This window comes from Lathyrus oleraceus, chromosome 4 (assembly GCF_024323335.1).
Source record: "Lathyrus oleraceus cultivar Zhongwan6 chromosome 4, CAAS_Psat_ZW6_1.0, whole genome shotgun sequence".
Classification (NCBI taxonomy): domain Eukaryota; kingdom Viridiplantae; phylum Streptophyta; class Magnoliopsida; order Fabales; family Fabaceae; genus Lathyrus; species Lathyrus oleraceus.
The window spans coordinates 67,536,730-67,561,869 of record NC_066582.1 but is presented as its reverse complement, the minus strand read 5'-3'; positions in this window follow the sequence as shown (position 1 = coordinate 67,561,869).

Sequence of the window (25,140 nt, the reverse complement as noted above, 5' to 3'; positions counted from 1 at the left end):
GTTCGATTCCCATGCTTGTACATTTCTGATGTTATTTTCCAGCGCTTTTGTGACCTTGTTGTCCTGTGTTCAACACCTAGCTTATGCATGTTTCCAATTGCTTTCGCATTTCATTTTTTTTACATGATTTTCATTATTTCATTTTTTATTTCTTCAACTTCTAAAAATCATTAAAAATAGAAAACATGTCCAAATTAGTTCAAATTTTTTTCCACATGCTTGTGTTGATGTCTATTATTTTGTGATGTTAATTTCCTGATTTTTGTATTTCTGGATTTTTAATTATGCTTGATTGTTTGAACATGATGCCAATTTGCTATGCTGTGCTATTTGTTTTGTGGAATGCTCATCTTTAATCCAATTGCCTTGAAATTTGACATGCTTAATCATAACATGTAACTTGATGTTTTGGCTTTCGTTTGGCATTTTTATCATTTGATACCACTATTTTGGACACATGAACATATGTTGTGACATTTGGTGTAACATTTTGTGCCTTACACTTGTGCATTTTCATTCATACACCAATTGTTGTGTTCTGGATTTAATTTTTGGTATGATGCTTGTTCATAACATGTTAAACTCACATAAAAAATTTCATGATCATTGGATGCTTTTCTGTTTTAATGTGAATTTTCTATCTTTGATGTCCAATTTTGATCACATTGCTTGCCTTTGCCTTATCTTGTTCATGTGATGGCTTTGCCTTATGATTTGGCTTTGGTCCTTTTGAGGACTCTTTCTTGTTTGGTTGAACATGCTTTATGTGAAATATGGACTTCTGTTTTGGTCCTTTGACTTGCCTTTGACCCTAGTTTTTGTACTAGTGGTTTGTACTCACCAATTGTGTTTGTGTTTCAGGTATCTAGCAATAATGATTGGTGTGGCCTCATCATTTGAGATGCCATTTGCTTTGTTTACTAACTCTTGTTATGTTGTAGGTCCATTAATGTGATGAACTCACTTGAGTGATTGCATTCATGACTTGCATTATGTACATATTGGAAAGTTCTGTTGTTGTCTGTTTGGTTTGTCTGAATACAATATTGACTGTTTGGCTTTTGTACAGGTACATTAGTTGCTTTTAGCTCTTGCTTGAGCTTTGCTTTGGAGTGTGGTTGATACACCACTAAGGTAGTTTAGCCTTCTAACTCCATGTAGTCTGGAAGCCCTGTCTCTTTTTTTGGCAGGCGTTTGGCTGAAGTCCTCCTTAAGAGGCAATGATTGTGCTTGTTTATATTTGTGCCAAAAACCTCTAAATGAGGCATGTTACTTGTTAAGTCCTCCTAAGTGAAGAGGCAATTGACAGATAGAAGGGACTAGTAGCCAGTCCCCTGTTAGTCGTTGAGTCGTTCATTATGCTCGCACTACGTGCTAATGCTCTTGAACCTAACCCAAGATCCTTGTACAGTGTCAGTAAGGTGGAGTAGGGTCCCTCTTTTTGGACCCCCACTCTTTCTTTTATTTGAGCTCACCCAGGCCAGGGTTAAGAGCCATGAGGTCTAATCCTCATTACACCTTTCGTCTGCTCACCCTGACGGTCAATGTTAGTGGTTAAGAGCTTCAGCATACCCCTACAGTTTTGGCTTGTTTGTCGAGGTTGATATGACCCCTTGACTAAAGCCCAACCAATTTGTCTGAGCCTCTTGTTTGTATATAGAGTGTGATGATTGCTTTTGATGTGTTTATCTGCTTTCCACTTCTTATCTCCTTTTCTGTAGGAGTCGTACGATCAACTTTCGAGGAAGTTGAACGTATGTAGAGATAGACTGGAGTTGACTCACTTCCTGTGTGAGTCAAACTCTTGTTAGAGACCTCAACCTAGGGTTATTGTTTGCATGACAACTATTAGGCTTGAGCCAGTCTCCCTTTTAGTTTGTTATTTCCTTGGTCTCTGGTTAGGAGAGAGTTTCTCCCCTGTTAAGGGGAACTACGTCGCCCTGATTCTCATACCATATGAGATACGTAGGCAGGAGATCGAGCGAGATCTCTCCAGGCAACCTTTTTCTTTTTTTGGTGTGTATTTTCTTGACAGCTATTAGGCTCGAGTTCTAGACTCCCTGTTAGCTTGTTTGTTCAACCTTTGTGTTTCTTTTGACGTCTCAGCGTCTCTTTGTGTTTGTGTGACAGTTATTAGGCTCGAGTGCCAGACTCCCTATTAGCTTATCAATCTGATAACCTTTTTCCTTTTTGGTGTGTGTTAGGAGTCGGATGTAAGACCAGCTATTGGCATTCCGTTTCCTTGTTTGTGTTTGTCGTTCGGAGTCGGATGTAAGCCTATATATTGGCATTCTGTTTCCTTTTGAGTGTTCGTTTGACGTCTCAGCGTCTCTTTTCGGTATTTTGTTTCGGCGTGCGTTAGCCGAGCTACGAGTGCTCTGATTCTTCCTCTGGATAGAGAAGATACGTAGGCATAGGATGCGATATCCTAGCGAGCATGCCTCCATTCCCCCAAACTACGTTGACTCTGATGTTTGTTTCTGACAAACTACGTAGGCCCAGGATGCGATATCCTGCCGAGTCCACTTCCTCCATCTTCTTTCACCTGTTTATTATTCTAGTGTGTGTGCATTCTTTTGAGCAGTTATTTAGCAACCTTTTCCTATTCTTTTGACCGTGGATCCCGTCGAGTACGACGGACGTGAGGGGTGCTAATACCTTCCCCTTGCGTAACCGACTCCCGTATGTTGCAATCTATGGTCGTAAGACCGTTCCTTTTCCCTTTCTTAGGTTAGTCCTGCGCTTCCTTTCCTTCATAGGATGAATAGCGCCGATGGCGGCTCTGTAAACTCGTTTTTTTTCCGCCGGTTGTTTTTCGCGTTGCGACAATCACCACTAGATCCAGAGATGTGAAAGAGGCCTTGACTGATGAATTATGGATCAATGTTATGCAAGGAGAACTAAGGAAGTTTGAAAGGAATGAAGTATGGGACCTACTTCCCAGGCCTAAAGGGATGAATGTTAATGGCACAAAATGGATCTACAAGAACAAGTCTGATGAAAATGGAACTGTGACCAGAAACAAGGCTAGGCTTGTTGCTCAAGGATACACTCAAATTTAAGGGGTTGATTTTGATGAGACTTTTGCACCTGTTGCTCGTCTTGAATTCATAAGATTACTCTTATGAGTGACATGCATGCTAAAATTCAAAATATTTCAGATGGATGTGAAAAGTGCCTTCTTGAATGGGTACTTGAATGAAGAAGTGTATGTTGAATAACCCAAAGGGTTCATATATCCTAGTTTTCCAGATCGTGTTTACAAACTAAGGAGAGCTCTCTATGGATTGAAGCAAGCACATAAAGCTTGGTATGAAAGGTTAACTTAGTGTTTTGTCAGCAATGGCTATAGGAAAGGGAGAACAGACAAAACCTTGTTTGTTAAAGAAGAGCATGGTAAACTCATGATAGCTTAAATATATGTTGATGACATTGTGTTTGGAGGGATGTCGAATCAGATGGTCCAACATTTTGTCAAGCAAATGCAATATGAATTTGAGATGAGTCTTATTGGTAAATTAACCTATTTTATTGGTCTTAAAGTTAAGCAAATGGATAATACTATCTTCATTTCTCAAAGCAAGTATGATGAGAATATAGTGAAGAAGTTTGGCATAGAAAGTGCTAGTCACAAAAGGACACCTGCGACAACTCACTTGAAATTAACTAAGGATGAAAAATGTGTTGATGTGGATCAAAGTTTGTACATAATTATGATTGGTAGTCTTTTATATATTACAGCTATCAGACCAGACATAACCTTTGTTGTAGGAGTATGTGTTAGATATCAGGTTGAACCTAAAATCAGTCACATTACTCAAGCGAAGAGGATCTTGAAATACATCAATGGTACTAGTGAGTATGACATGTTGTATTCTCATAGTTCTAATTCCATGCTTGTAGGGTATTTTGATGCAGATTGGGCAGGTAATGTTGATGATAGAAAAATTACTTCTGGAGGATGCTTCTTCTTGGTAAACAATCTTATCTCGTGGTTCAGCAAGAAGAAAAATTGTGTGTCCTTGTCTAGTGCTTAGGCTGAGTATATCGCAGCAGGAAGCAATTGCTCTTAATTGATTTGGATGAAACAAATGCTAAAGGAATATAATGTCAAGTAGGATTCCATGAAATTATATTGTGACAATCTGAGTGCAATCAGTATATCCAAGAATCCCATTCAACATAATAGGACAAGGCATATGGATATTCGTCATTATTTTATTAGGGATCTTGTTGAGGATAAAATTGTTACTATTGAGCATGTGGCCACTAAGAAGCAACTGGAAGATATATTTACTAAAGCTTTGAATGCAAATCAGTTTGAGAAGTTGAGGGGAGAATTGGATATTCGAATGTTTGAAGAGTTATATCAATTACTGATATGGAGGCGTTCAATCAATATTTTATCTTCCCTCCATTTAGTGGTTCACGAAACTCCGGGGAAATGAATACAAACTTTCCTTATTTTTCTTCCAACATGCCATAATTTATCTTTTACCTACTCCATAGATTCCATTCTCTCTACCTTTAGTAAATTGTTCTTCATTATTCTCGCTTACTTTCATCTCTCTACAGTAAATCTCAACTCAAAATCTGTCATCAAGAGGTCTAAACCTTCTGGATCAACACCAAGCAAAAGCACCATAGATCAATCACCCCTAAGGATTACATGTGCTAATGTCGATCATTCAGACATTTTAACTGATATCGTTCCTCTCTCCATTATTCTAGGACATGTTCCTACTAAAAGGAAGGCTAGAACACCTATTGTGAAAAAGGATAGGCTTTTACCTATAAGTAAATCTTTTAACCCCTTTGGTTGGTTCAAATTCCTTCTAGTGAGGTTAGGAGTATTGAGCCCTCTGTTGTTGTCAAGAAACCTAACTCTATGACTAGATTATATCTTGATCCTATTAAAACCACTGATGTCGAACCTGATGTTGTTGCATCGGCTAAAGGTTGTGTTGTTCCAAAAGTAGTGGGTAGTGTTGAATCAACTGAAAAACCAGGCTCTATAAAAACCAGGATCTGACTCTGGTATTGTAAGCCTAGATAACCCTATATTTGATAAGACCCTAGGTAAATCTAGTATGAATGATGCTAATAAAGGCATCGTTGATAAAATCATTTGTGTGTTAGTCTCTCAAATTTTGGGTATTGAACCTAAGTATGATGTTGTGCCGCATGTCACTATATCCTTGGCCCAAACTGATCATCCTATTGAAACTCCACTTGGGGAAGTAATAGTCGTCATTTGCAAATACTCTTAGAACAGAAGGAGGTTGTGCTACAAGACCTATTGAGTAGACTAACTCAGTATGTTCCTTTAAGGATACGCATTGGTGGTTGACTGAGACTCAATAAATGCCTAGTTATCTTTGAGGATTTCGTATTGCATTATTATCTTTTGAGTACACTTGATGTAGCCCTTGTCATCATCACTTTTATCTTGAGCCTTATAGTTTATGCTTTATGATTTCTTGCAACAAATAAAGACTCGAGAATTCCCTGGAAAAGTTTACAATATTTTGCATAACATATGCATCTTTCTATCCGAAATACAAAATGCTTATATCCAACTTCATCCTCTTCAGAAAGACGAAGATTCACCGGTACTTCACCAAATCCAACAAAAAGAGAATTATGTTTGATTTTGAACAAGCGAACGCTGCAACAAGGTAGACTCTAGCTCTTCTCCAAGGACAAATGGGTACCATTCTGGAACATCTACAGACTTAGAGGGACAATGTTGTTGTTGTCAATCAAGATGATGCTACTGTAGCGGCTTCTGCTATTGACATAACTATGGTTGTGATGGGTCCTACTGATCCAATTGTTCCACTTGCTGTTGTTAGCCAACCTTTGACTCATGATGGTCTCAGTAGGCTCGATGTTGCCTACCCATGGGGCATGCCACACAATTATAATCCTCATTTTTCTACTGGAAATCCATTCATGTCAGTCCTTTGCTGAAGCTCTTGCCAATGTGAATTCAGATTCTTTCTCATGGGGTATGGCTAATATGTACTCTACTCAAGGGGTCGAAATAGAAGAGACACTTGTTGTTGACAGTGCTAAAGAATAGGAACCTGAGTATAGGGGTCCTCATCTCATTCCATATCTCCGCTCAACCTATTCAGCCAAACCTATATGCTTTCGTTGCTATGGTCCCACCATTTACCAATAATTTTGCACTCCAGTATGCCCATTCTAGGGCACCTCTTGCTCCTAATGTATGGCATGGGGGGCAGATTGCTCAGGAGGGCACTCCAACTGCCTAGACTTTCAATCCGACTATGATGTATCAAATGTTTCCTCAGTTTATGCCACCAATGCCTTCTCAAAGTTTTGTTCAACCTCCAACTAGGCTTGCTACTCAAAGGGTATCTGGGATCAATCCACCTAGGCCTGCTGAATATCAAATCTTGGAGGAGCGAATTCATGCCATTTAAGGGCTTTCTGCTCTCGGTTTAAATGCAAGAGAGTTGTGTTTGGTACCCAATGGTGTGCTTCCTCAAAAGTTCAAGGCACCTGATATACCCAAATACAAAGGCTTAAGTTGTCAACACAGTCACATTACCATGTACTGCAGAAAGATGGCATCTTACATTGATAATGACGAGTTATTAATCCATTTCTTCCAAGACAGTCTGTCTAGGCCATCTTTGGATTGGTATATGAATCTAGAGCCATGGAAGATAAGGTTTTGGAAGGATTTATTTGATGCTTTTTTGAACTAGTACAAGTACAATATGGACATGATGCGTACTCGATTACAGCTTTAGAACCAAGCTCAGCGGTCTAATGATACTTTTAAATAATATTCGCAGAGATTGCGTGAAATGGCTTCAAGGTTTAGGCCGACCTTGACAGATACTGAGCTAGTAGAAATTTTCATGGGGACTCTCCAAAGTTTATACTACGAAAAGATGGTTAGGAATTTATCTTCTAACTTTTCTAATCTAGTAGTAATAAGAAAAAGGATTGAAAGTGGTATGAAGACACGATAAATTGTCGGTAGTGGTAGTCAATAGTCTGAAAGTAGAAGACCTTCTATTGGGTATACCAAGAAGAAAGAAGGAGAGACAAATGCAATAACTGCAGATGTTCCATAATATCAAGTTTCCATGGTTCCTCCACCATACTATCAATATCCATATGTGGAGGCAGCCCAACTCCAACAACCATTTTAGTATCAACCATAATATCAACAACCTCCAGAAGCACAACAACAACAACAACATCAAGGATAAGCTCCTCAAAGGAAGAATACAAACAAAAGAGAACCAAACCAGAACTTTCGTGGGAATCAGGGGTGGAATTAAAACCAGAACCAGAATCGGAACCAGAGTCCTCGATATACCCAGATTCCAGTACCATATTCTGAGTTGTTTCCTTATCTTGTGCATGTAGGAGAAATTTCTCCTAAACAGATCCCGCATGCAGTATATCCATTTAGCCCATATCATAACCCTAATGTACCTTGTGCGTTCCACACAGGTTATATTGGGCATACAGTCGAGGATTATATTATGTTTAAGAACCGAGTACACGACCTCATTGATCAGCATATTTTGTCCTTCACCGAAGAAAAGCCGAATGTGAAGGAGAATCCTTTGCCTAATCATGGTAATCAGACAATGAATGTTATTGCTGCTGAGGATAATAGAAAGGTGGTCCATTTGGTAGAAGATGTGAATACTCCGTGGTTGAGTATTTCTATGAGTATGCAGAAGCATGGTGTACTAGCAGGTGTGCACAATAATTGTGAGGTGTGTAAGACATGTCCTGAAAGATGTGAAAAACTCAAGGACTGTGTCCGAGAGTTGATGGATCAAGGGTCTTGTAGTTTTCAAAAGATAGAACTCCGGGGGAAGTTTCATCATCAAGTCGGTTGAATTTTTTTATCGTAAGAAACAAGTAAAAGCTCCGACAAAGAAAATTCAGCCCATTGTCTTTCATGTTCCCTCACCTTTTCCTTATCAAAACTATAAGGTTGTGCCTTGGAAATGTAATGCAATTGTGTCAGTTGGTGGTGAAGAAGTTCGGGTTCCTAGTACAGAGATTGTCAATATATCCAGTCCAAGAGGAATGACGTGTAACGGTCGCATGTTTGCACCAAAATATACTCCAAAAATGGTTCCTACAATAGTTCCTTCACCTCAGACAACGGGCATCTTTTTGCGTTCCTACTACTCCGATTGGGCTTATCTCAGAAGTTCATAGAAAGGCTCTTTTGAAGGTGCTCAACATGGCTCATGTAATGCAGGATATCACTGTAGATCAGTTTGACGATGTGGCAGCCAATATTTTTGCGAGCAGGTACTTTGGTTTCAATGAGGCCGAGTTAACAGCTGAAGGACACAATCACAACAAAGTTATGCACATCTCTGTGACTTGTGCGGACACTTTAATCTCGAGGTTCCTAGTTAACATTGGCTCTTCAATTAATGTATTGCCTAAAAGCACATTAAGTCAACTACAGTATGAGGGACCGGAGATGAGGGTGAATGCTTTGATTGTCTGCGCTTTTGTTGGATCTCAGAGGGAGGCCATTGGGGAAGTTGATTTTCCCATATGTATGGGTCCCCGCCATTTTACCATCACCTTCCAAGTCATGGATATCCACTATGCCTACAGTTTCTTGTTAGAGAGGCCATGGATCTATGCAGTTGGCACCATAACTTCTACTCTATACTAGAAACTGAAGTTCTTGTTTGAAGATAAGCTTGTTATCGTCTACGGTAAAGAGGATTCTATAATCAATGAGTTGTCTTCTTTCAGATATGTTGAAACTGATGAGGGAATAAATGAGGTTCCTTTCTAAGGTTTATATTTTGAAGAAGTTAGCTTCGCCTCTGCTAATCAAAGCCAATCAACAACCTTGGTGTTGTTAACAGCCAAGAGTGTCAAGCAGACTCTAGATAATGGTCCTCTTCCAAGTTAGGGACAAATTGTGAGAGTCTCTAATAATCATAATTAATTTGGACTCGGTTATCATCCTACTTCCCGTCACCCAGCTACGAGGGGAGGTAAGAGGTTCAACCCAATCAGGTATAATAGTGCAGGCTACCAATTGGATTCTTCTGTAGTAGTAGTAGTAGATGGAGCAAGCTCTAGGCAGTGTGCAGTCTCCGGTCTCATTTGCAAGTGTCCTCCAGGATTTAAGCTTGATAATTGGAATTCTAATGTGATTCATGTGGTTTTCTCAAAATAAATGTAATGCATTTTTTATTTTCTTGACCCTTGCCTTTGCCCGAGGCATGTGGTTAGCTTGTAAGGGTGTCCTATGTTTTTAAAGCATTATTAAATTAATTAAAGGCAGTATTTGCAATCAAAATCATGATCCGTTCACTTAAAAATAAATGGAAAAGTTTGTTTTCTTTTCTTTTTAAAATCTTTTCCAAAAAAAAATCCATTCTAAAAATAAGCCCATAACATGCAGAATAAATGATTCCACTGAGAGTAACATTGCCGAAGTACGTTGTAAAATTGGGTTTGCAATTAACCAAGCCAAAGACGGTGGTGAGGAAAAGGAGATTCAGTCGCACCAAGAATAGTTGGAAGTCATCAATCTGGGCACCAAAGAGGTGAGAAGAGAGGTCAAGCTTGGAGCATCCCTTGCCAAGCATGTACATCATGAGTTGGTAGAGTTACTTCATGAGTATGTTGATATTTTTGGCTGATCTTATCAAGATATGCCTGGGTTGGATACCAACATTGTTGAACATTGCCTACCACTTAAGCCTGAATGCCCTCCAGTCAAGCAGAAACTTCGCAGAACCCGATTTGACATGGCATTGAAGATCAAAGAAGAGGTTAAGAAGCGGTTTGACGTTGTTTTCCTAGCTATCATTGAGTATCCTCAATGGGTTGCCAATATTGTTCTGGTTCTGAAGAAGGATGGGAAGGTTTAAATGTGTGTAGACTACCATGATCTTAATAAGGCCACCCCAAATGATGACTTTCCTTTGCCGCATATTGATCTGTTAGTAGATAACACAGCTCAGCACCCTATCTTTTATTTCATGGACGATTTCTCAGGGTATAATGAAATCAAGATGGCTCTAGCTGATATGGAGAAAACAACTTTCATCACACCCTGGGGAACTTACTGCTATAAAGTCATGCCTTTTGGTTTGAAAAACACAGGTGCAACATATCAACGCGCTATGATGACTCTTTTTCACGACATGGTCCACAAGGAGATTGAAGTGTATGTATACGATATGATTGCTAAGTCCAAGGCTGAGGATGACAATTTAGACCATTTAAGAAAGTTATTTTTCAGACTCCGAAAATTCCAATTGAGGTTGAATCCTGCTAAATGCACTTTCAGGGTCCATTCCGACAAGCTATTGGGGTTCATAGTGAGTCAAAAAGGTATTGAGGTTGATCCAGACAAAGTCAGTGCTATTCAATAAATGCCAACTCCCAAAACCGAAAAAGAAGTTTGAGGCTTCCTTGGACAACTTAATTACATATCCCGGTTCATCTCGCATCTAACGGCTACCTGTGAACCAATATTCAAATTATTAAGAAAAGATCAAGCGGTTGTGTGGAATGATAAGTGTTAATAGGCATTTGACAAGATAAAAAAGTATTTGCAAGAACCACCGATCTTGAAGCCACCAATTCCAGGTAGGTCTTTAATCATGTATCTCACTGTGCTAGATGAACCGATGGGTTGTATTTTGGGTCAGCATGACGATGTGGGGTCGTGAAGAACATGCACTTTATACTTGAGCAAGAAGTTTACTGAATGTGGGATCAGATACTCATTGTTGGAGAAGACTTGATATGCTTTAGTCGAAGGATTCCCTGGTGGCAAATGTTGTTAACCGAGTATGACATCCAGTATGTGACTAAAAAGCCATCAAAGAGAGTGTCTTGTCTAACTACCTTTCCCATCAACTCGTGGAGGGTTACCAGCTTATCAAGTTTGACTTTCCCGACGAGGACATCATGTTCATTAGAGTCTAGAATATTCCTGACCCAAATGAAGGACTCGAACCAGGAACGTGATGGATGCTCGTGTTCGATAGTGCCTCTAATGCCAAAGGCCATGGAATAGGAGAAATTATTACTTCTCCGATTGGTTTTCATATTCCGTTCACCGCCATACTTTGCTTTGATTGCACAAATAATATAGAGGAATATGAAGTGTGCATCTACGGTATTGAAACAACCATCGACTTAAGAATCAAGGTTCTTGAAGTGTTTGGAGACTCTACTTTGGTAATCAGTCAAGTCCTAGGAGATTGGGAAACTCGAGATAATAAGTTGCTTTCATACAGAGAACATATCGTAAAGTTGATTCCCTATTATGATGAAATCACTTTTCATTACATTCCTAGGGAAGAGATTCAGTTGGTTGATGCTCTTTCTACTCTTTCATCCATGTTTAAAGTTAAATGGAGAAATGAAGCATCATCTATTACATTGACCACTTGGATGAACCAACACATTGTCTAGCAATGGAGGTCGTATCTGACTATAAGCCTTGGTTATATGACATTAAGAGTTATCTGGAAAGACAAGAATATCCCGAGAAGGCATCCATCATAGATAAGAAAGCTTTTGTGAATATTTACCTCTAACTTTTTCTTGAATGAGGATGTTTTGTACAAAAGGAATTATGATTATGTGCTGCTCAGATACTTGGATAGACACGAAGCGAGCACGATCATAAAATCCATACATGAAGGTAGTGAGGGTGTACATGCTAAGGGGGCCTCTATGGCAAGAAGATTCTTCGAGTTGGATACTATTGGGCAACGGTAGAGGTAGACTGTTACAACTTTGGCAAGAGGTGGTACAAGTGTCAAATCTTCGGTGACAAGATTCATGTTCCTCCAACTTTGTTGAACGTCTTGACTTCTCCTTGGCCGTTCTCTATGTGGGACATTGGCATGATTGGAATGATCGAGCCAAAAGATGTTAACAGTTATCATTTCATTCTTGTTGCCATGGACTACTGTATGAAATGGGTGGAAGTTGCTTCCTACACGAACGTCACGAGACAAGTGGTTAGAAGATTTATCAAGAAAGAAATAATATATCGCTATGGTATTCCTACAAAAGATTATTATTGACAACGCCAGTAACCTGAACAATAAGATGATGAGTGAGTTATGTCAAGATTTTAAGATTGAGCATTACAACTCCTTGCCATACCCGCCTAGGATGAATGGTGTCGTGGAAACAGATAACAAGAATATCAAGAGAGTCGTCTAGAAAATGGTCAAGACCTATAAAGATTGGAATGAGATGCTTCCATTTTCCCTACATGGCAACAGAACTTTAGTATGTACTTATGCTAGAGAAACTCCTTATTCTCTAGTATATGGATTGGAGGTTGTTCTGCCTATTAAAGTTGAAATCCCCTCTCTGAGGGTTATCATGGAATCAAAACTCAATCAAGTTGAGCGGGTGCAGTCCAAATATGATCAGCTGAATCTTATTGAAGAGAAGTGTTTGACAGTCATTTTCTATGGTCAGTTTTACCAACGACGTCTCAAGAGAGCTTTTGATAAGAAGATTCTTCCTCACTCATTCCAAGTCGGCAAGCTTGTGCTCAAAAGACTTTCTCCTACACACTCGAATCCTCGGGGCAAGTGGACTTCTAACTATGAAGGACCCTTTATCATCAAAAAGACCTTCTCAGGAGGAGCTCTCCTTCTCACCATAATTAATGGGGATGACTTGCCAATGCTGGTAAACTCAGATATAGTTAAAAAATATTATGCATAAAATACAAAGCCTGCTAGACTAGAACTCGTCAGGACCACTCTAGACGAAAATGGCTATCCTGATGGACCCAAAAAAAGATTCCATGCAAAAGTTAGGGATTAAACAAAAATGATAGCCCGCTAAGTTAAAAACCTGAAAGGGAGACTTAGGCAAAAATAGCATCCCGGTGGACAAAAGAATCGAAAATTCTAGGCAAAAGTTAGGGATAAAAGAATTTGACTATATCTTAACGTTGTCTTTTGAGTATATTCTTGACCTCAGCTTGACCTTAGGCGACATCAGATCAGTCTAATCAATGTCGGTAGAAGCAAAGTGTCGAAGCTCGATGCTACTGCTGATGACAGCCAATGTTGTGATCAGTGGGAGGTCAAACAATTTTCCCATTGCTATTTAATTTATTTTCTAATTTTTGCAAATTTCTCTTTAAGGATTTTTGCATCCTTGTAAACACTCTACATGTACAACTTTTCCACTATCAATAAAATTCAGTCGTTATTCAGTAAATTCTCATCTTTTATTTTTCCGCATTTTGTTTGCAAAATAACTGCCAATCTTAATTACATAATACCTTAAAACTTTGAGAATAATAAAAAGCTAAATCAAAAGAAAAACTCTATGCATTGCTTCAATTGCTGAAAACACCCCAGTGTATTATCAGTAGGCTATAGTAAGCACTCTCCATATGCTTGTATCTCAAACTACTGCTCAGGCAAATGATGCACTGTTTTTCCCCTGAGCGGAGTCAAATAGTAGTCCTCATCCAGCTAGGTTTTCCCCAGCAACGATGGAAACCTGAAAGTTCTTCCTTGCAGTTATCCAATGTGGATACTGATGAATCGAAGTCTATCTTTCATCAGAACAAACTTACCTTGCTATCCAATATTGCATATGCATCATAAATAAATAGTCATGCATTACATCATACAATCATGCATATCAAACACTCATTGTGCAACTGATCTAACACCCCAACGGAACATTTCTGTCTATCCCCATCAAATTAAACCAACCTGTTTATTTGTTTCTCTTTACATATCCCTTTTCTCGGATAAATAATTGGTTACTTCTATATCTACTCCTCTTCCACCTGAATACCCGAAAAGCTAACACAATTCGCACCTTCAAGTTAACAATGATTAAATAGGGGCAATTGTCATACCCCAAAAATTACCCTCCCTTTTTCTTCTTTTAACATACCTCATTTGCACACATCAAATCATATCATGAATGACCATTGCATTTGGTCATGAAATCACAAGCATGACCATATTGTGTATAATATCTTAACTCTAGTGTTTCACTTTGTTTTACTTGTCAACTAACCCTAATTTCATGGAAAGATGGTACTTGTTTGTTCTTGTTGCTCAAGTAGGTAATCATGCTTCGAAGCAAGGCAAAGTCAAAGTCTTCGATCAAGGGAAATGCAAGTTTGTTTGTGTTTATTCAAAGGTGGTTCATGTGTTGATTTCCATGCCATAACCCTCAATCTTCAAGCCATGTTCCATATCACTCAAGCCCAAATCAAGATTTCATCAAGGGTTGTTCATTCCATAATCAACATGATTTAAAATGCAAGGAAATATCAAGTTTTCACAAAAGGGAACAAGGTGGTTTGACCTAATGTGCAAGTATGACATGCCTTTATTCCAAACCCCATAACTCCTTCAATATTCATCCAAATGTCATAATTCTTTGAGCCAAATGTGCCTTTTGGGATCCTATACAACTTAGAAGTTGTTGTTGTTTTCGTTGTCTTGAAGTTTATAACTTTATTTATGAATTTTTTATGAAATGTTTTTCCAATGCGTAGTTTCAAGTGATTTGATGTGTTTTTTTAAGGATTGTCATTGGTGGCACCTTAAATTATCGAGTAATGATTTATTTATAAACTTCGGAGTTTAGGGTGTTATAGATGTCACCTAGGCAATGCCTTGGCATAGCACGAGGTCTCTCCCTTAGAATAAGACACGTGTATAATACTATTATCCCTCCACTAGTCATGCAGATTGAGTCATACCACGGCTTCTTAGAAAATAGGTAGCCAACAGTCTCTCCCAGTCAAGGAGAGCAGTTACCATTTCTTAGGGGTTCCTAAACCTTAGGCCTTTTTCCATTTCTTTACTCATTTTCCTCATATAACTTTCTGCAAGCTTCTTATGGTTTTTCTAATCGCACAGTCTACAAGCTTCCTACAAGTCTTCTCCTATTCCCAACCATTTCAAGTATTAATTCCATTTAGACAAAGGGATTTTTAGTAGGGATTTTAGGCTGGCATAGAATTTTAGTCATGTGAGATCGAGTGTTTTAGTAGTTTTATTAGCAATTATAGTAGTGGTAGTGATTCCTTTTTGTTCTTATGTTCCCAAGAAAGAAAGAGATAATGGTTACCCCTCCGTAATGTCTAAAAAGGTCAGATATATTGGATCCTCTTGTACCTTCGAGGAGAATACAATCTCCCTTTGGAAGGACGTTTATGTTTCCTCTTTAGAGGATGAAAAGATGTTATCTTGGAGGCTTGTTCACCAAATGAGAGGGTTAACATGGCCACTTCTATTAACTCCTTCTCTCCTTGTTTTTACTTCTATCTCCCTCTCAATAAGGATATGAGGGTTCCTTTCCCCTTTCAAGGAGGAAGTTATGAGACTGTTTAACATTGCGTCTTCCCAGCTAGCGCCCAACTATTGGGGATTTGTTAGGGTGCTCGATATGGTATTCCATGGTTTTAAGATTTCCCCCACTATAGGGGTGTTTTTTTCATTTTATGCCATCAGGCCTTTTACAAAAGAGGGATCGGTAATCATATGAGGCCTTTTGAGGAAGGCTTTGTTCAAAGCCCACTCTAATAGCTATAAGAACTTGAAGGATATCTTTGTATGATTGAGAGGGAAAGAAGTCTCTAACATTTCCGGGGGGAGGAATGCCGCCTTTTGTTCCCTTAGGTCTGAAAAGTTCACCTCCTAGAGAAGTTTGAGGTCATTGAGTTTGGTACAAGGATTGAACGGTGGCATGAGTAAGCTTAATATATTTTGGTGCTTTTATAGGTATCCTCAAGCGGTATGTGACCTTTGTATGTTGTCTAGCAGACCAGATGACAATTATTTCATTAGAGGAATGGAAGAAGAGATGGGATAAAATCCAGGAGGCGCACTGTGAAATTGATATCCCTCATATCCATCTTAAGGGTTTTATTCGCAAGTGAAAGAAGGAAAGCCTAAGACCAACCTCCCAACTCCCCCACCGCCAAAGCTCAGAAGCATGAGGGGGATACTTCTCTGGCTGTTGTGTGCGAAGTCGTTCTGCTAACTCTAGAAGAGAAAAGTGTCCAAAAGCCTTCTCTTAATGAGGCTCCGCCACCCTAACCTTCTATGTGAACTGACTCTAGGTTTGATGTCGTCCAGTTTATTCGATATCACCTCCCTTTCTCTGAGAAGTCCACTGGAAACTATAAGACACTACTACAAATAATACATTTCATGGCAAATCTTTCACCTCACCTAACCAAAAACCGAGGTAAAATGTCAAGGCGCACAATATTTTTCTAAATATAACTAAGGGGAAAAGTGGTGCCTTTTTTTTATAATTAATGAGCTATTCATTCGGTTATATTTAATAATCGATAGATTAGATTATCATATTTTATTATAAAAGCCCTCGTTAATCAGATTTGACCCTAAACGTAACTTATATGTAGTTGCTCCAAATTTGTACACATCATTATTTGGGATGGATTGCAAGACAGAAAAAATCTTCAATGTTCTTCTATCTTGAACAAAACATTTTTTCTGCTCTCGCAATCCATCCTAACATAACAGTATTGATGTTGTTGTTGTATTTTTGGAATAACCTTCATATATTGTCAATCAAAGAAAACATTAAAAAATTTAATACTTTCCTAGGTTGACAATATTGGGAATTTTTTTTCCTGAACAGAATCATCTTATTTTCTTTCATGTGAAAGCATTTTCCATGAAAACATTTGCTCAATATAATAAAATCTCTCTAGGATTGATTGCAAGTACAAAAAATAGGTCTGCTTCATGCCTATCCATTGGAATGAATACCAAAGGAACCTTCATGGACTTCAGTCATCAATAGGTCTGCTTCATGCCTATCCATGCATCTGAGCAAAACCATATCGAAATTCCACTTGTAAAGTACATCACCATTTAGGTAGAAATTGCCAGCTAATCTTCTCAAAGTTTTCTTATCTTTCAAGGATGCCCCAGGCGGGTAGATCTGACTTTGGAGGAAATATTTGATATCAAAAATACCATGGCTTTTCATCTTTGACTTCTTCAATAGCAAACACATGAGCTGGCATATCAAGACGCATCACAGTTAAATTAGGAACTTCATTCCAAAAATTTACCATAATCATTGAAGCCAACGTTGCAAGAGCATCTTCCATTCGGTTTTCATCTCGAGGGATATGATGAAACTCAACCTTTGTAAAGAAAGTTGAAATCCTCGTCGCATAATCTCTATACGATATCAAACTGGGTTGATTTGTCTCCCATTCAACTTTGATCTGATTCACAACCAAAGTTGAATCTCCATAGACGTCAAGATATTTGATTCTAAGATCAATGGCCTCTTCAAGCCCCATAATGCAAGCTGCATACTCAGCCTATTGTTTGTATAATTGAAGGTCAATCTAGTTTTAAACGGAAAATGTGTGCCTTGAGGAGTAATAATCATTTCCCCAATGCCATTACCATATGAATAAACAGATCCATCAAATACCATGCCCCAATGAGAACCGGGCTTTGGTCCTTCCTCAAGCAATGGTTCATCATAATATTTCATCTTCAAGTACAAAATCTCTTCGTCAGGAAAATCATACTACACTGACTGATAATCTTCAATAGGTTGGTGAGCCAAATGGTCAGCCAAGACACTACCTTTAATTGCTTTTTGAGATCAGTATTTAATATCATACTCAGATAACAACATCTGCCAATGGGCAATCCTCCCAGTTAAAGCAGGCTTCCCAAAAATGTACTTGATTATATCCATTTTGGATATCAACCAAGTAGTATGATTCAATTTATACTGGCACAAACGCTTAGCAACCCAAGCTAATGCGTAACATGTCTTCTCAAGCATAGAATACCGAGTCTCACAGTCGGTGTACTTCTTACTCAGGTAGTAAATTGCATATTCTTTCTTTCCAGATTCATCTTGCTGACCAAGAACACAACCCATACTCTCTTCCAGAACAATCAAATACATGATCAACGGTCTTCCTTCAACAGGAGGAGACAGAATCGGAGGCTCAAGCAGATATTCTTTGATATTCTCAAAAGCTTTCTGGCAATCTTTGGTCCAATCACAATACTGATCTTTATGTAGAAGCTTGAATATAGGCGCACATATGGCAATCATATGCAATAAAAATCTTGAGATATAATTCAAGCGGCCGAGAAAACCTTTGACTTATTTCTCAGTTTTGGGCGCATGCATCTCTTGTATTGCTTTGACCTTGGCATGATCAACATCAATACCCTTCTCACTGACAGTAAAGCCCAACAATTTACTAGAACGAACACCAAAAGTACATTTATTAGGATTCAAGCAGAGTTTATATTTCCTCAAACGCTAGAATAACTTCAACAAATGCTCAATGTGTTCTTCTTTATCACTTGATTTAGCAATCATGTCATCAACACAAACTTCAATCTCTTTATGCATTATATCATGAGAAAGAGTAGTCATAGCTCTCTGGTACGTTGCACCAGTATTCTTTAAACCGAAGGGCATCACTCGTTAAGATAATGTTCCCCAAGGTGTAATGAATGTGGTCTTCTCCATATCTTCAGGTGTCATCTTTATTTGATTATAACCAGAAAATCCGTCCATAAACGAAAAGACTTTGAATTTAGTTATATTGTCTACCTACATATCAATGTGTGGTAGGGGAAAATCATCTTTCGGACTAGCTTTTTGCAAATCTCTTTAATCAACACACATGCAGACTTTTCCATTTTTCTTCGGAACAGGCACAATATTGGCTACGCACTACGGATATTCAGAGGTAACAAGAGAACCAACATCAATCTGTTTATGCACTTCCTCTTTGATCTTTACTGCCATATCATGATGAGTTCTTCTCAACTTCTGCTTGACTGGAGGGAATTTTGGCTTCAACGGCAATCAATGCTCCATAATATCAGAATCCAAACCAGACATGTCTTGATAGGACCAAGCGAATACATCAGAATAATCTCGAAAAAGATCAAGCAACCCCTTTTTAGCTTCTGGACATAATGGAGATCCAATCTTGACTTCCTTCACATCATCCCTCGTGCTCAAGTAAACGGTATAACTCATCAGATGCTTCTTCATCATCAATCTCTTCCTCTGCTTCAAACACAGGGAAATCAAAGTTTGGAGAGGGAGTAAGATCATTGTATTCAATGGGTTTGAGAACCAACCTGCATAATGATTTGATATTTTGATTTTAGAGAAGTGGAGTGCAAACAAATATTATGCAGATGCAAGATTATTATTTATTTATGTTTTTTGTGATTACCATTTTCAGAAAAAGCAAAAAGTAAAAATAAAACATCATAGATGTGGATGAATAAAATTGTATTTCATTGATGATAATAAGGAAAATGCCCAATAATGTTCACTTCTCCCTTAGGCATAGGAGAAGGATTTTTTTTTAAAATAGATGGAAAAAAAATTACTTAGAACGGTGAATAACAGCAGGAACATCAACAACAACCAAATTGTTGCAAGTCTGACCATGCGTCACAAAATTGGCGCGAGCTTCGTCTTCGTCACCGTTGTCCTTAATAATGGCAGCTGAGTGTTGATCATTCCCATGAATGAACCCTCCACTGCGGAAAACTGGTTGCATAACCTTGACATTGGGGTTGAATGGCCCTGGTTGAAATCCTAGCCCAGCCCTATTGTTGTTCTCAGCGGCCTCCACAACACGGCCCCACTTATCAATATTGCCATCCTGAATAGCCTCTTGTGCATCTTTTAAAGAAGACATGGGTGCCCCAGTTTTATTTAATTCATCAGCGATTGAAAAATCTTGGAACGGTGTTCCAACTTCCTCATCAGCATCAACGTAAGTGAAAGATGACAAATGTCTCACCAACAATGCCTTCTCTCCACCCACAATGACAAGCTTGTTGTTCTTCACAAATTTCAGCTTTTGGTGAAGAGTAGACGTCACAGCTCCAGCTTCATGAATCCATGGCCTTCCCAACAAGCAGCTATTGGCCGCGTGGATATCCATTACCTGGAAAGTAATTTGGAAATCACTCGGACCTATCTTAACTGAAAGGTCCACTTCTCCAATGACGGTTTTCCGAGAACCATCAAACGCTTTAACAACTACGCCATTGTATCTCATCGGGGCGCCTTGATAGGAGAGTCTTGCTAGGGTTGATTTTGGCAACATATTCAATGATGACCCAGTATCAACCAACATGTTGGACAAAGCGTCCTCCTTGCAATACATCAAAATATGTAATGCCAAATTATGATTTCTGCCTTCCACGGGAAGTTCTTCATCACAAAAGCTAAGATTGTTACAAGAAGTGATGTTGGCAACAATGTGGTCAAACTAATCCACAGTAACATCGTCTTAAACATAAGCTTGTTTCAATACTTTCTGCAATGCTTCTCTATGCGCTTCAGAATTTATCAACCATGATAGCATAGAGATCTTTGACGGTGTCTGGAGCAGCTTCTCCATAATGTTAAATTCACTTCTCTTTATTAACCATAGAACCTCATCATCATCGTTAGTCTTCAATTTGCTGGATTCACCAGACGGACACATTGGAGCGCTAATCGGATTCACTATAGGAATCTATGCCTTCTTCCCTACATAAACATCTTCCACAATCTTCGGAATCACTGGACTAAACACATGATCATTACGGGTCACCTTCGCAATGTCTGCAATATTTACCACTGAGTCTGCAACTGGTAGAGGAACCTCTTGACCATTTTCAATCATCATGGCATTATATTGATATAGCCCAGCTTTATCGGATGCATAGAGGACAGGGCCCGCCAACCGTATAACTAACGGTCATACCGATCTATTGACATTATTATTGTTGCTGCTATCAAACTGAATGAATACCCACTAAGAGGTTTTAAACACTGGCACAATGACATTTACATCATCTCCCATATCCCTCGACTGTTGAATCTGGATTACATTCTCATCCATCAACTTCTGGGTCTCTCTTGACAATCATACACCCACGGGGTTCACACTGCAAATGACACAACCATCATGGTCATATTCACAGTCACTAATTAAACACAGAGTTCTATGCATCTCCACTAGAGATCTTCGAATACGTCTCACAACAAAACTCTAAATTTCCCTGGACAACAGTCCACCATGTTGACAAAAGCGTTACCATGAGCAGGCAACAAATTAACTTTCACATTAGGCGCTCTGTCCTCAAAGGAAATCATACCACTCCTCACAAGTTTCTGAACTTCATATGTAAGTGGATAACAATTCTCTATATCATGACCAGGGGCTCCCTGGTGAAAAGCACAATGAAGATCAGGCTTGAACCACCACGGTAGTGGCTCAGGAATTTGCGGAGGATTCCTTGGTTGAATGATATTCTTGAGTACCAAAAACTGGTACAACTTTGCATACGTCATAAGAATAGGGTCAAAGGAGACCTTCTTCTTCTTAAAATTTTGTTGATGATGATTGTTGTTGTTGTTGTTGTTGGTTCTTTGTTGCGGTTGTTGCTGAATTGGAACTAATTGATTGGTTGAATTATTGGAAAAAACTAGAATTACTGAAGAAACTTGGTGCTGATGTTGACGGGGTTGAGAACTTTTCCTGACATGAGGCCTCATCTTCCTCTCTACTAACACTGAATTAGTTTCTCCCTCTTTCTTCTTAGAGAAACTCCCACCATACTTCTTACTGGCTGACACTTCATCTTTAGTCAAACGTCCTTCACAGACCCCTTCCTCTAATCTCATCCCCATGTTTACCATTTCGGTAAAATCATTGGGGGCACTTGCAATCATGCGTTCGTAGTAAAACAAGCTCAGCGTCTTCAGGAAGATCTTGGTCATCTCCTTCTCTTTAAGAGGCGGGCTTATCGATGCAGCTAATTCTCTCCATCTTTGAGCATATTCTTTAAATGTCTCTTTATCCTTCTAAGACATAGACCTCAACTGGTCTCCATCTGGCGCCATATCAATGTTGTACTTATACTGCTTGACAAAGGCCTCACCTAGGTCATTGAAAGTATGGACGCTTCCACTGTCCAGGCCCATATACCATCTCAGTGCAACTCCAGTTAAACTATCTTGGAAATAGTGAATCAACAGCTGATCGTTATTAGTTTGAGTAGACATTTTCCAGGCATTCATAACAAGATGGCTCAATGGGTAGGTATTTCCTTTATACTTTTCAAAGTCCGGGACCTTGAATTTCACCAGAATTTTAATGTTGGGAACCAAACAGAGTTCAACAACACTCTTTCTAAACAAATCTTTCCCTCATAGAGTCTCCAATTCTTTGTGCAGCTTAAGGAATTGATCTTTCATCTCATCCATCTTTTCATAGACATCTGGACCTTCAGACGACTCAGAATGATAGATAGTCTCCTCGACACAAGGCAGAGTATGAACGATGGGAGGAGGCACTGACTTGACCGGGCTAGATGTCGGTAGAGAAACAAACATGGGTGTATACCCCTCTAGCACAAAATTTGGTGGCATTCCCCAAGGGAATCCAGCAGTCATAGTAGGAATGGGCTGGCTGGCAACAGTCACAGGAACAGGCGGTGAAGCAATCTCAGAAATGATAGACCTCTGAGGAGGAGGAGTTGCAGAAGATGGTGACAGCTGGTTCTGAGCAGTAATCACGGATTCCATTAGCTTCATAAGTCAAGCGATCTCATCCTTCAGTTCTCTATTCTACTGCTCTAGATGTTCCATTCTTCACAGTCGATTAGATCGACTGTTGTCGTGGTGAGTCAGCTTGGTTAATGCACAAAAGAAGAACTGATAAGACATTTGGCGGAAGAAACCTGTTATGCAAATGATGCATGAAATGAAATGTTTTTGATTGTTTTTAATTCCAAGGAATATATGAAGCCTTATTTGTAAATATGTATATTCAATTAATAATAACAATTCGATTGACCGTAAAATCTCTTTTTATTCATAAAATTTGGAAGGATTACACTGAGTAGAATTTCTGAAACCAAATTACAAATACAAGAGAAAAGGAAACTATCATCCTAAGGATCCATAGCAACTACATCTAAAAATTTGGCTATGGGTGCATACTTCCTTCGGATGCATCGAATCTCAGACTCAAAGGATGTCTTCATCTGAGCCTTCTCGAGGACAAGCTGATCAAAAATCTTCTTCCAAGCACTGGAATGTTGAGGCATGCTAGAGGAATATAAACCCTCTGTCTCTTTCTGCCTCTTCACTGCACGGTCTTCAAGAATCTCAATAAGCGCATCCTTGTCCTTAGACTCAAGTTGCAACTCCTCATGCTTTTGGCTCAAAGCATGGAACCGCTCTTCCTACAAATCTATCTCTTGCTTCATCTTGGCAAGTGCGTCTTCCAACTCCTCAACATCTTGGTTAGGGAGATTTGATAGCTTAACCACAACCATAGACGTAGGTCTCTCACAAGCGTACGACATCTTCAGCTCCAAATCTCTCTTCTTCACCCAAATAGTGTAAGCTTCCAAATCTACACAGATGCATTGACCAATCTCGGATCTTCCCTTCTTATGCACATTATTCCAAGCATGTATCATCCTTTTCTTCAAAAGCTGGGGATCTTTACCCTCTTGATAGGATAGACCTTCTAACTGAGTGTTATTAGGTTTATCTCTCAAGGGGAACCCAAGTTGGCGATGGGCCAATGCTGGGTTGTAGTTAATTCCTCCTTGTGTACCAATAAGAGGAACGTTAGAGAACTCACCACAACTGTCAATAATATCTAAGCTACCCAATGTAGAATCATACCAAACAATATCATCATTATTGAGATACATAAGTCTTTGGGACCACCATAGATATTATCGGTTCTCCACGAAAGCAGGCGTCTGAGGCAAGTGCAAAATAAACCACTTATATAGAAGAGGAACACAACACACAATAGTCCCACCACCTTTAGAATTCCTTAAATGCAAAGAGAAATACATGTCACACAACAGATTCGGAACAAGATTCCCAATCGAGAAAATTCTAATAACGTTAACATCAACAAAACTGTCAATGTTAGGGAACAAAACCAAGCCATAAATGAGCAATACAAAGATAGCTTCAAAAGCATCCATGCTACCAGCTTGAGAAAAAATGGTAGCCCTACCAATGAGAAACTCAGAAGTCAACCCAAGAATTCCTCCTTTCTTTACCAAATGAGCATCAATCTCAGACTTCTTCAGATGAAGAGCTTAAACTATAACATGAGACCTCGAGATCTCCTCCAATCCACTGAAAGGTACCTTGTCAGATACAGGCATACCCAAGAGATGGGCATACTCCTCCAACATGGGTATAAGCTGATAGTCAGGAAAAGTGAAGCACCGGTAGAGAGGGTCATGGAACTGAACCAAAACACTCAGAAGTCCTTCAACCACATCAGTAGATAACATAGACAAGAGCTTCTTATGATGTTGCTTGAAGTCCAAGGGATCTAGCACAAAGGATGATAACTTCCTTAGCACTTTCAAATCAGGACATCTGAAACTGTACTTCTTAGTGTTCCTTCGTCCATAATCCATGGTCTGAAAATATTTGCAAATAAGACCTTAGTTTCCTTGAAATTTAATTTATGTGATGAATGTCATGATGCGCATGTATGCATGAATGCAACAATCACACACAAGGGATCACACACGAGGCAAACACAAACAAAGGTCAAGGGATGGATCAAGTCATCATCAAGATCAATCATCCATTTTGGTGGATTATGGTTTTCACCTTATCAACATCCTAGTTCCATTGATATTGACAAGACTTGATCGGATCAACCAAGAATAAAAGGGTTTTTTCTGAGTCACGAGCATGGAGTTAGGTTAAGAACCATCCCAAAGGAGTATACTAAGGATAAAAAATATGTAGATCGTATTCTATAAAAGTGCCCAGAGTCTTAATCCCATCTATCGAATATTATAGGTTAGGATGACTGACTCATCAACCCATAATATTCTCAAGAGAAACTCTTCAGAGTGTAGTATCGTGTAACAATTGTTATCAAGTCTACACTTGAACAGTCTCCGTACTACGTCCTAAATAGGCCAACTTGGGTTAAATGTTCTATGGTCCTCAACTTCTCGGACCCCAAATCAAAGAAAGTAATGCCTATCCACAAATAACTTGTGTGACATCAGTAACTCCAAATAG